Source organism: Micropterus salmoides, unplaced genomic scaffold (genome assembly GCF_014851395.1).
Source record: "Micropterus salmoides isolate LMB-PRFRI ecotype aquatic unplaced genomic scaffold, ASM1485139v1 Ms_hic_scaffold_10, whole genome shotgun sequence".
Lineage (NCBI taxonomy): Eukaryota > Metazoa > Chordata > Actinopteri > Centrarchiformes > Centrarchidae > Micropterus > Micropterus salmoides.
Genome location: NW_024040041.1, coordinates 17,806,167 through 17,817,031, shown reverse-complemented (window position 1 = coordinate 17,817,031; position 10,865 = coordinate 17,806,167).

The window sequence follows — 10,865 nt, the reverse complement described above, 5'->3', positions numbered from 1 at the left end:
TATGTTGTCATGTTTTTTTTTCTTTCTGTGCATGTTTTCATCTTCAAATACCTCAAAATTAATCCCTCAATTAGGGGATGACATGCCTGTTGCCTTTGTTTTTATATGACCACAACATGCATGTTAACAAAGATTAGCTCTGTAACTTTACACTAAAGCCAAAGACCATAAATTCCCCCTTCGCTATTTAGCATCGCCTTTCTGCTCAAGCCTCAATTTGAACTGTAAAGAGTAGTTGGGGGTTTGTGGTTGGTTCAGATAAAGAGCGCTGCGAGACGATTGTTTGAACCTCAGGCCAAATGCTACAGTCCTTGGACTCACTGTTTCTGCCTCCGCCACCACTTTGTGTTTTACCAGCGGCTCCACTCAAACCCAAGCTGATTGGCTCAGACACGAAATGGCCGCCATGTCTCCAAGTCTCCTCCAATGTCTCCAGAGTGTGGAGGTTTTATGATGATAATAACATTTGGTGGACCAAGGTTGGGCTTCATAATGAGCCCACATCCATTGCTATTTTGTGTCTCTGGTAGGTGAGGAATGCATAGACTTAAATACTGATCATTTCAAAAGAATCAGTTTTTTTCCTGGAAAGCAGTTTGGAGGAATTATTAAATTCCACGATCGGATTTGATTTCAAAGAAGGCCCACACACTTATTTGCATTGGAATTGCTTTCTTTTTACACCCGCAGTTCACGCGCTTCCATGTGTTCCCATTGTCCATGACCTGTTCTGCTGTCTCCAAACGAAACGCTATACCCCTCCCTGTGTTTATTTGATGTGCTGATTCTGCTGCCCATGCAGAGGCAGAGACAGAGAACGAAAGGAGAGAGGACTGTCAGACTGATATCTGAGAAAAAGGAATTTAGTCTTTCAGCACAAAGCCTTTGTAGAGTCTGTTGTTTCTGGAAGTCATGCACAGAGGATTCATAACTATTGCAACATAGCATCATACGTGCATGTGCACTTGTGTACATGTAAGGAAGTATGTGCTGCATTTTGTGCTTGTACTGTATGTGTGATTACATTTATGCATCTTTAATGGCCTTAGTGTGACTCAAACAAACTTGAACATGCAACATGTCCTCAAGGCAAAAGTGTTTAAACCTTTTCCGATTGGCCACGCTCAAAGATGGTCGCTTTAGCCCCTCCTTACTGTATCCCACTGCCACAGTCATGCTCCCTGATGATTCTCTAATAAGTGTGTGTCGTGTATGTCTGAGGCCCCATCCACACTACTTCGTTTTGTAAAACGAATACGATCTCTGTCCAGACCAGCGTCTTAGCTGCGTATCAGGGTTGATCTTCGTCTACATTAAAATGACGAAAATGAACATCTAGTGGCCATTCACATACACTGGGCATGCGTGTGCCAGTGCAAACATGAAGAAGATGGTCTGTTCCGTAGTTACAGAAAATCTGGCGAAAGAATAAAGTAATGCAGACGAAGAATCACACCAGATTTTCTTTTTGCATGGACCAATAATAAGCTGAGACTGTTAATGAATTTTACACAGGGTTTCTAAGCAATTGTGGCAGCGTAAAACCGACTGGGAGTCATCGCAAAGTAAATACGCCGACATGCAGAGTAGGCTACAAGTGTAGGCTATAAGTGGTATTTGTACGGTACAAAGTATTTTAATAAAATTACCAAATGATGCGTCATCATTTCTAAAGTCCTCCGTTTTTGCCCGTCCGCACTAAAACGTGAAAAACGGGGTAGGCAGCGTTTTCAAACTTCTCCATTTTAGGTCTTGGTTTTCACCGTTTTAGTCTGGTCGGGAGGTGCAATTGTAGCAAAAGGTCCCCATTTTTAAAACCAAAACGCAGTAGTGTGAATGGGGCCTTAGTCTTGACCCTCTCAATTGTACAAATGAGGATAAGGGTACAGGCTTTTTTGCTATTTCAAGGGTTAGGTTTTACTTGAAAACCATATACAGGAGCAGGTAGAGGTATTAAGAGATAAATACCATGGGTGCCAGCTGATTGCTCAGTTGCATCTCTTTCTCTAGATTCAACAGAGTTTATGTTGTGTCTGGAACAAAGCTGTCCATGAAAAACAACAATGTAGGACAATGTACAAAATCACAGTAACCTTCCTTCAGCTGTGGCTAAAAGTTTCTAAGGAGCTGACGTTTACTGTAAAACTAATTCATATTAGCCACCTACCCCCCTTGACAAGCCTGGTGTGGGAACACATTTTGATAAATACACGCAGGTCTCCATTAAACGCCTGGTCTGGTTTTTATATAAGTTTCGGTCTCATCCTGCACCCTGTTGTTGTTGTCCTTATGTTGCTGCTAGATCAAATGAATGACCAGGGTAACCGCTGGGTCTTAAAAGTATTTAAAAAGTCTTCATTTTCATATTCCAAAAATAACGCCTTAAAATTCTTAAATTTGATTTACAAAGTATTAAATTTCGTTTACCAAGGTTTTTTTCTTGTCCTTTCGTCGGATTTAATTAATGCCGCAACGTCATAAATGAATACTTTGTGTGTGTGTGACTTTATAATATGCTCCGTTTGGTGTGATTCCGATGTTACGGTACAGGTAACGTTACTGTTTACGTCAGTGTTTAGCTTTAGGCTCTGGACTGTGACGTGTTCGCGGTGCACGAGCTCTGGCATCCAGCTCTGCGCGAATCAGTCAGTTGTTAGAAAAGAAAACGTCTCTGACGTGCTACTAAAGTTAGCTCGACGACTCTGAATGGGCAAGTGTCTGAAATTCAGAAAGCCAGAAATACGAACAAGTTGGCGGACGAAGCTGAGGGCAGTGCCGCTGAGATTAGCACAACAAGCTGATCGGCGTGCGAGCCGGTCACACTGTGGCGAGCGCCAATGGAACAGCAGCGCTGGAAGACCCGCTGATGCGACGAGGACCATGTCTGTGGCGGCGTTGCGCCGCTGTTGTCGGCCAACGTTATGTGAATGGAAACATCAAACTAACGCACATTAAACTTACATCACCCAGATGCGCCGATCACGGGAATGAGGGAAATACAAACCGGAGCCCAACTCGTTATCCCCGCTGCTTTCAAGCCAATACTATATAATACTATATTTCAAGTAGCCTTTAGATGCTTTAGAAAAACAGAACAGGATTAATAATCACTGAAGCAATTGGCATATTATATTACATTACCTTATCTAGCCAAGGTGTAACTAATTGCAACAACTTATACCACACAATTTGTTTGTATTTTTGATTTCACCCCTTAAGAGTTCTTAGTGCACAAATATTGGATTCATTTCATAGGTGTCTCCATCACTGTTTTTTAAATATGTTCTGAAAAATGGCTTGAAACAAGAAATACTAAAAAAAAAAAATATTAAAATACTTTGAGAAAGGTTTATTTTCACAATAAGAAAACATGCAATGCAATTTAAAGATAAAAGAAACAAATGTGCATTGTTCAAAAAAGTTTAAGCTAAATAAATCTGAATCACTTTATTTAAATAAAGACAATTCTACCATAAATTGGTGCAGAATGTCTCCAGAATGCAGGAAATTAAGTGTTTAGTGTATATATTTTTTTAGGGGACCCCCAGACCCCCATTTAAATATATTTCAGCATTGAATATTTCATCAAATAGTTCTTCTTGTCTTGTTCTCATGAACCCAATTTTGTGAATCGTGCATGTGAGCTAAGTGTATCGTCACACCCCTAATCTGAACCCTTATGTCCCCACCACTTTTCAACACAAAGTGATGTCCTTGATTCATTTTATCTTATCAAAGTACAAACACACCCAAGCTATAGTGTGTTAAATATGAATGTATTATAATAAAATCTTTTATTAGATTCATGTAACTTTGTAAATAATTTTCTTGGGCTTACAATTAATACAGATTTTCCATTAAACGGCAGTGAAGTTGGTATTAAATTTCATCCTAGGTGGTATTAAAAAGGTCTTAAGTCTTAAATTTAACTTTGAGAATCCTGGGGGTACCCTGATGACATTTATTTGATATTATTGGATAATTTATAAGTAATATTCTATTTGAAATAAATACTGTTTCATAGTAGCCTATTTCAGTTTTGTGCAAGAGGAATTAAAGAGGTGGTATTATGCTTTTTGGCTTTTTCCCTCTCTTGAGTTATGTACCTTTTTTATGCATGTAATAGGTTTGCAAAGTGAAAAGGCCCAAAGTCCAGCCCAAAGGGAGTTCCAATCTCCCACAGAAAACTCTGCTCTGAACTGCTTGAAAACAGCTCGTTTGTAGTCCAGCTTCTCTTTCATCTCTGTGACGTCACAGGGATGAAAGCTAAATGCGCCTCACATAAAGCTAGCCAAGCAGCTACTCCAACACGCCCTCAAAAACGCAGGTGGAAAAACACTGCGCTGCAGCACACACCTCTCCCTTCCAATCTCTAGCTACCCTACAGGCAGTCAATGGACATAAAGTTATTACTGTGATGTAGAAAAAGAACTCAGTTATAACTTTATGGATGAAAATAGTTTTGTTACAGATTAATAACTCACCTCTCTGAAACTCTTGCTACAGTCTATGTTGCCAAGCTGGTCGGCAGCATGTACAGCTGAACCGAAGCTGTTTACAGTCTTCTCGCTGACCCGCCCTTCTCTGCTTCTGATTGAATATTACCGGTTTCTCGCTGACCTGCCCTTCTCCGCTTCTGATTGGCTATTATGCTCAAGATGTATCAGTCCATAGCTAAAACAAAGCGTTCAACACACAGGGTGAAATGAGGATCTGCAGCAATGTGCAATATGAAAAAATATGGTGTTTTTTTTTTTTTTTTGTTAAACCATGCAAACTTGTTCTGGTACAAACCCTTAAATAGGATTTTGAACCTGAAAATGAGCATAATACCACCTCTTTAAAGGCCTGGTACATATGGACGCCTGGCCCAAATATAGGCAGTCAATATGAGTCAATTCAGTGATTTTAGCTAATAAACTCATGCTTCACCTTTTACGGAAAGTGTTTCACCCTCATTTGACCCTTCGATAAGCCTCACCCAGAATACTCAGCTGGCCAATCACAGCGCAGTATAGGACTCTCTCTAACTGAGGTCTGACATTTTCATGGCTGCCCCCCATTGACTCTAAGGCAAATGGGAGTCGTTTTCTAGCTTTGTTTGCTTTGTTTTCCCAAAATATAGTCTAATGCTGTTCCTGGGGCACTTAATAGTTACAGTTGCTACCCAGAGAGGTTGAAAAGAGAAGTATGATTTATTCTCTTTCCAAAACCTAAAACAAATCCAGAAAAATGTAGGCTGTGGATTGTTCCTAATGTATTATTAGTTAGCTAATGCTAGCTAACTTGAATGTAACATTGTAAAGCCCTACTGATTTGATTGTAATAGTGAATAGAGACCTACCCAGCTGTACAGAAACAGTGTTGATCTTTAATATCGTTGTCCTCTTTGTCATTAGTCAGTAATAATGGTGGTTCACTTTTTTAATTATCGCAATATAATTTTCTTCAATAACAATATAACAAATTTTCAATAAATATTCAATAAATGTTTGATTTTATTCACTTGAATCATACCCGAATTAGGACTTAATTTTTTATTAAGATGGTTGTTGAGGAAAAAGGACTGAAAAAAAGCTTTTACTTAATTTTACTCATGCATATATGTTGAAAAAGATTTTATCATAATTGTTTTGAATGTTCTACCTCAAATTTGTGAAGTGATTCACTGTTTGGCATCAAGTGTTGACCATTAAGATGAGTTTAAACCACAATTAACCATCAGGTTTCTTCAACTTTCCCTCAGTAGCAAAAATCAGCCTTTAAACTCAAAAGAAATAAAGAAAAAAAAAATTGATACTTATCGTGATAATTATCGATATTGAAAGATATTTAACTTTTTATCGTGATAACATTTTTCGCCATATCGTCCAGCCCTACTCTGGCTTCTATCATTATTTTTTTCACACCGTCTCTACGGGGAAGTTGCGGTTTTGGTCTGTTGTTTTGCCCTCCAGGTCACCGCGCATGTCACGTGACTGAAAACTATGAATAAAAGGGATTATGAAACTGTAGATCTAAAGGTTGATGCGCACTTGGTCCTGTGTAGCAGGCCCGTGTTTTGCCTATTTACACCCAAATGATGACTTCTCCTTTAATATCTGTTATTCCTCTGACATTTTTTTCCTCTAATTGATTGTCTACCTCCAAAATAAACCTCCATAATTGTGCTTGTGTAAATACGAGCCATGAATGTCATTTCCACACAGCCAACATGGCCCCATTAAGGATCAAAGCCCTCGCTTCCTCTCCGTTATCTCCACATCAGACGGTGGACTGTTGTGTGACAACAGTAAAGGGCAGTGCGGGAGCGCCAAAGGTTTTTCCATTCATCCGCCATATTCTCGCTTCATGCCTTCATGCTCGCAGTTGCTGTACTGTATGCTCGTTTTCAAGACCCAGTTTAAAAATCATTGCACATTCTGAAAAATGCACAAAATGCCTCGTGACACTGAATCAAAAATGTAGAGCAACTGCAAACTTGCTTTCTCTTGGAGTCACTGTGCAGGAGTTTTTAAGCATTCCTGCAGGATATCAGAGAGGTTATTTGAGTGAATGAATTTAAAGACCGGCAGTCATTTCTGATCAACTGCGGAAAAGGGTAATTCGAGTTCATTCAGTGCCTCTCTTGTCTGCCTCTTACTAGATTTACACATTTTGACTGTGTGCTTATGACATGCTTCTGGGATTGACTGTACATCAGCGTGTGATTGACAAAATCATTGAACGTGCGTGCTTGTGTCACCGGAGCTTTTTATAGAGCTGTATTCTGAGTCAGACCCTAGGAGGCCTGCGTTTGGCTGCTGTACACTGCTTGCATAAATAAACCTGTTTATCGCCAACACTTCTCACACACACTGACTCCATCATGTTTCCTGCCTTCTCTGCCTTTTGTCTTTCCTCCTAACTTGTATCACTCTTCTCCTTGTTGATACGGTATTTATGGCAGTGATTTTCCCTTTTTTGCCCTGTCACTCAAACACAACGAGAGCTATGAAAAGGATATGCAGCTGTGTGATTTGAGAGCAAGTGGGTTAGAAGTTATACAGCCTTAGTGAAGAAGGCACAGCAGGTTGTTGTTTGTGGCATGAGTTTGCCGTCTGGGCTGATAGTGTGGGCTGAGCAGAGGGACAGAAGACCATGCACTCAAGACAGTGTGGGAGGTTTGTCTGTATCGCTTGCCCTATGTCTCAGTCTGGTATCTCTGTCTTGCTCTTTCCATTTATGTCTCTCTGCCTCTTTTATTATTATACACAAATTCTTGCACCAGAAGCAGTAATGGGTAAGTAGACTGTGGCCAGATACAGATGCACTGTGGTGCAGATAAAGTTAGAAATGCATCTTCTTTTTCTCTCCTTTTGATCTCCCATTCATTAACTTACACTAAGCTATTCTTTTCGTATTTCACATTTTATCCGCACTCAACTTTTCAGATTCTTTTTTTTAATTTTATCGCACACAAAATTATGGTTTAAATGCTGTTTGAAAGCCTTCTCCACACCTATGCATTTGTGGTGGAGAACACTAAATCCCCTTTGTTTAATCCATCTGCCAGTGGTGGAGAACACTAAAACAGTCATCTTAAGATATTTAGTCCCAACCTTAAAAGCCCTCCGGTTTGATCACAGAATGTAGATTCCTCCTGAGTTCATGAAACTCCCCAATTCCCAGAAATATTACTGAGCAATAGTAGCTACTGCCCGGAAAAGCTGACTTACATTGTGTGTCATGTAATTTCAAGGACCTGATTGTCACATTATCTATTTTGGAGAATCTTTATCAGCTGGCATACACAAACACAAAATGGCGTGAAGCTGACGGCTCAAATTGCATCAGTGTTTAATCCCAAGCATCTGACATGTAAATGGCAGTTTCATATTTGTCTATATTTGTTTGGACATGGCGCATGTTAGGATGTGATGTTGAAAATCTTCTTGTCAAACAAGACGTTGTGTGAGCTGTCTGCCCTCATCAGAGTATATATCTGTTGCCATGATACTCGCCCTGTTGAAGCGTCACACCCCTCCAATGGAGGAACAGGAAGCGGTAGGAAAGAGATAAAAATCTGGCATCTGTTGAATGGACGAGCAAGTTAATCACCTTGCCAGTGTGGGGGGAAACCGTGGGCTCCGAGTCGAGAAAGAGGAACATGTGGTTAAATTGTTGGATTAAGGATGAGTGAGGGAGCCCAGGGTTCAGGTTAAGACTGATTCGGAAGACGGATTGCTGTCCTGTCAAGCATGGCAGAACAGTGGCGTCCGGCCTGTGAAGTGTCTGCATGGTGCTTCAGTGCGAGCGGCAGAGGAAATGAAAGTCATTACTGTCAGTGTGGAGTGAGCTTCATGGCCCAAACGGGATTAGACAGTGCATCCGACATTGTTTCTATACATTGGTAGACTTAAAAGTCAAGCGCAAAATGGGATTAAAACAAGGGGAAAAAACTCAATAAATAACCTTCAACAGCCCCCCTTCTCTTTTTGCCTCTCTTTTCTTTCCTCTCTGCCTTCCTTCACTACCAATTCCCTATCTATTTCATGTCTCATTCTTTCTTCATAGTCTTTTTTTTTCTCCTTTCACCTGTCTCGCTCCCTATTCCACTCTCTCTAACACATCTCTCTTTCCCTTCTTCCATCTTTCACACACTCATCCCCATCATCAAAATGCACAGGTAGGCGCCGACTCCCACTCGCACTTTGCATTCTCTATTTTGAACAAAAAAACAAAAAAAAACAACACATCCTTCTGGGGCCAATTGGCGCTTGAAATCCAACTTCATTCCCCTCAAACTGAACCCTTTCAAAAACAAACCCTCCCACCACTCGCACTCTTTTTTTCCCTCCTTTTCCTCCTCTTTCAAAACAGCCCCATAACAAACTGGTGAATTGTTGCCCTTCCTTAACTTTTAAGGGTATTATGCACCATGTCCAACTTCAAAGCCTGTCTTAACTCCACACTTTAATTGTATCTTCCCCAGCTCGCTGCGTGCCATTTGATTCTGCTGACAACAGCACTTCTCCCTCCATTCTCCTCCATCCTTCTCCTCCCGTCCTCTTCTGCCACTCTTTGGACATCGCTTATGTTGTGTTTTGACCCCCTGCAACCCCACCACCACCACAGCAGCTCCTCTCATCAGCTCCTTGCTGCCTTCAGAGGCCATTGTCCCCCTGTTGTCACCTACTTTAAAGAGGTAGCCTCTATTTCCTCTCTCGGCAGTCGGTTGTTGCCCGGGGTGTGTACACACCAAACAAACTTGAAACAGTAACCCCCTGTCCTACATTGGCTGTCTCCTGCTCTCTTTATCTGCTCTCTCCCTCTCTCTGTGTGTCTGTGTGAGCTGACTTCCTCCTCATGGCCCTGGTTGATAATTGCCATAAGCTTCCCTCTTGGTTTCATTTTCCATTGTCCTCCCCCAAATTCTTGGCTCTGGCTTGAGATAAAGGGATGAGTACTTCAAAGGGGTCTACAAAGAGTTTAACCCCAAGCCGAAAGGAACAGCACACAATACTGTAATTGAGAGCAGTTACTGATCACAGAGCTGCAGCACAGAGACGACAGCACCGGTAGACGCACACACACTCTTGAGTGTTTATGACTCCAACTGAGGTGGTCAGTAGCAGTTACGACAGGCCAAGGCTGCTCAGGAGACCATATAACACAGTAGTAAAAACCTCCCTACTCCTCTTAAAGTTGATAGACAGGAGGGTGTTGTTCATCAAATATGACTTTAGATACCATAGAGAACTCAGCTGCTTTGTTTATTTTGTGGAAATGCAAGAAAAGAAGCAGTCAACAATTAAAGAATTGATTGGGTCCACAAGTGATTTCTGCCATTCCATGTCTATTTATAGGCCTCTTTGTAGTCGGGCTGAATTTGACCTGTCCCTGTAATAATATCTTCCCAAACAGAGAGACAGTTACACCCCATAACCTCTCCCCCTGGCACCCTCTTTCAAGGGTCTTTTTATAGGGCCAGGAGCCAAGGACACCCCTGGTCTCAGGCCAGTCACAGACCTGGGGTCAGCTCCTGAGGGGCAGCACGGAAGACCCGACCTCTGGGGACCTCCCATGAACCGTATAGGGGGGGTTGACAAGGCAGGACACGAGGGGTCCAACTGGCCCCTAATACTGGCAGGGGGTCCACACCATCGCCATGGTGATGGTGTGGACCCTGGTGTGTTTACTGTCAGAGGTCAGTCTCAGCCCTCTAAAGTTAACAAAGGCTGACATTGTTGGGGTAGCACTCTGTATATTATCCAGATGACCTGTACACCTACAGAAAGAGCTTGACTGTGTATATAAGCTTTTTTGAGATGAGAAATTGTGTTTGTTCAGACTAGTTTAACTCTGATGTCATGTGTCACATCTGGCATGGTTCCAGATGTCAGATATACTGTACATCAGTGGTTCCCAACCTTTTTTATGTCAGATCTACCGACACACTGTTTAACCTCTAATCTATTTCAACCATTTATCCATCACTTTTAGCTAACTGTTTGAACTTCTCTGCTTGCTTGCAATCGAGTGTTCTGCTGTTACAGTTAACTCAGTAAGTGGATACTTTTTTAATTCAGATTTTAATTTAAATTTTTTACGTCATAGTTGGGCTATGACACAAGCCCTCCACATTAACCCCAAGCAACAGAAGTATCCCCTGGGGTACAAGTACCCCTCATTGGCAATCACTGCCATTCATCTTTTGCTGGGACGGTGAGTTTGATATTGACACATTGGGATTTTTTTTTTTTTGCAGGATGTGAGCGTGCAGAATTTGTAGGCGATAAAAAGTGGCCTTTGGATGATGAGTAATCCCATAGTCATCATTGCCTCTTCAAGAGCACTTTCCTCTTTTATTAACCTTGATGGGA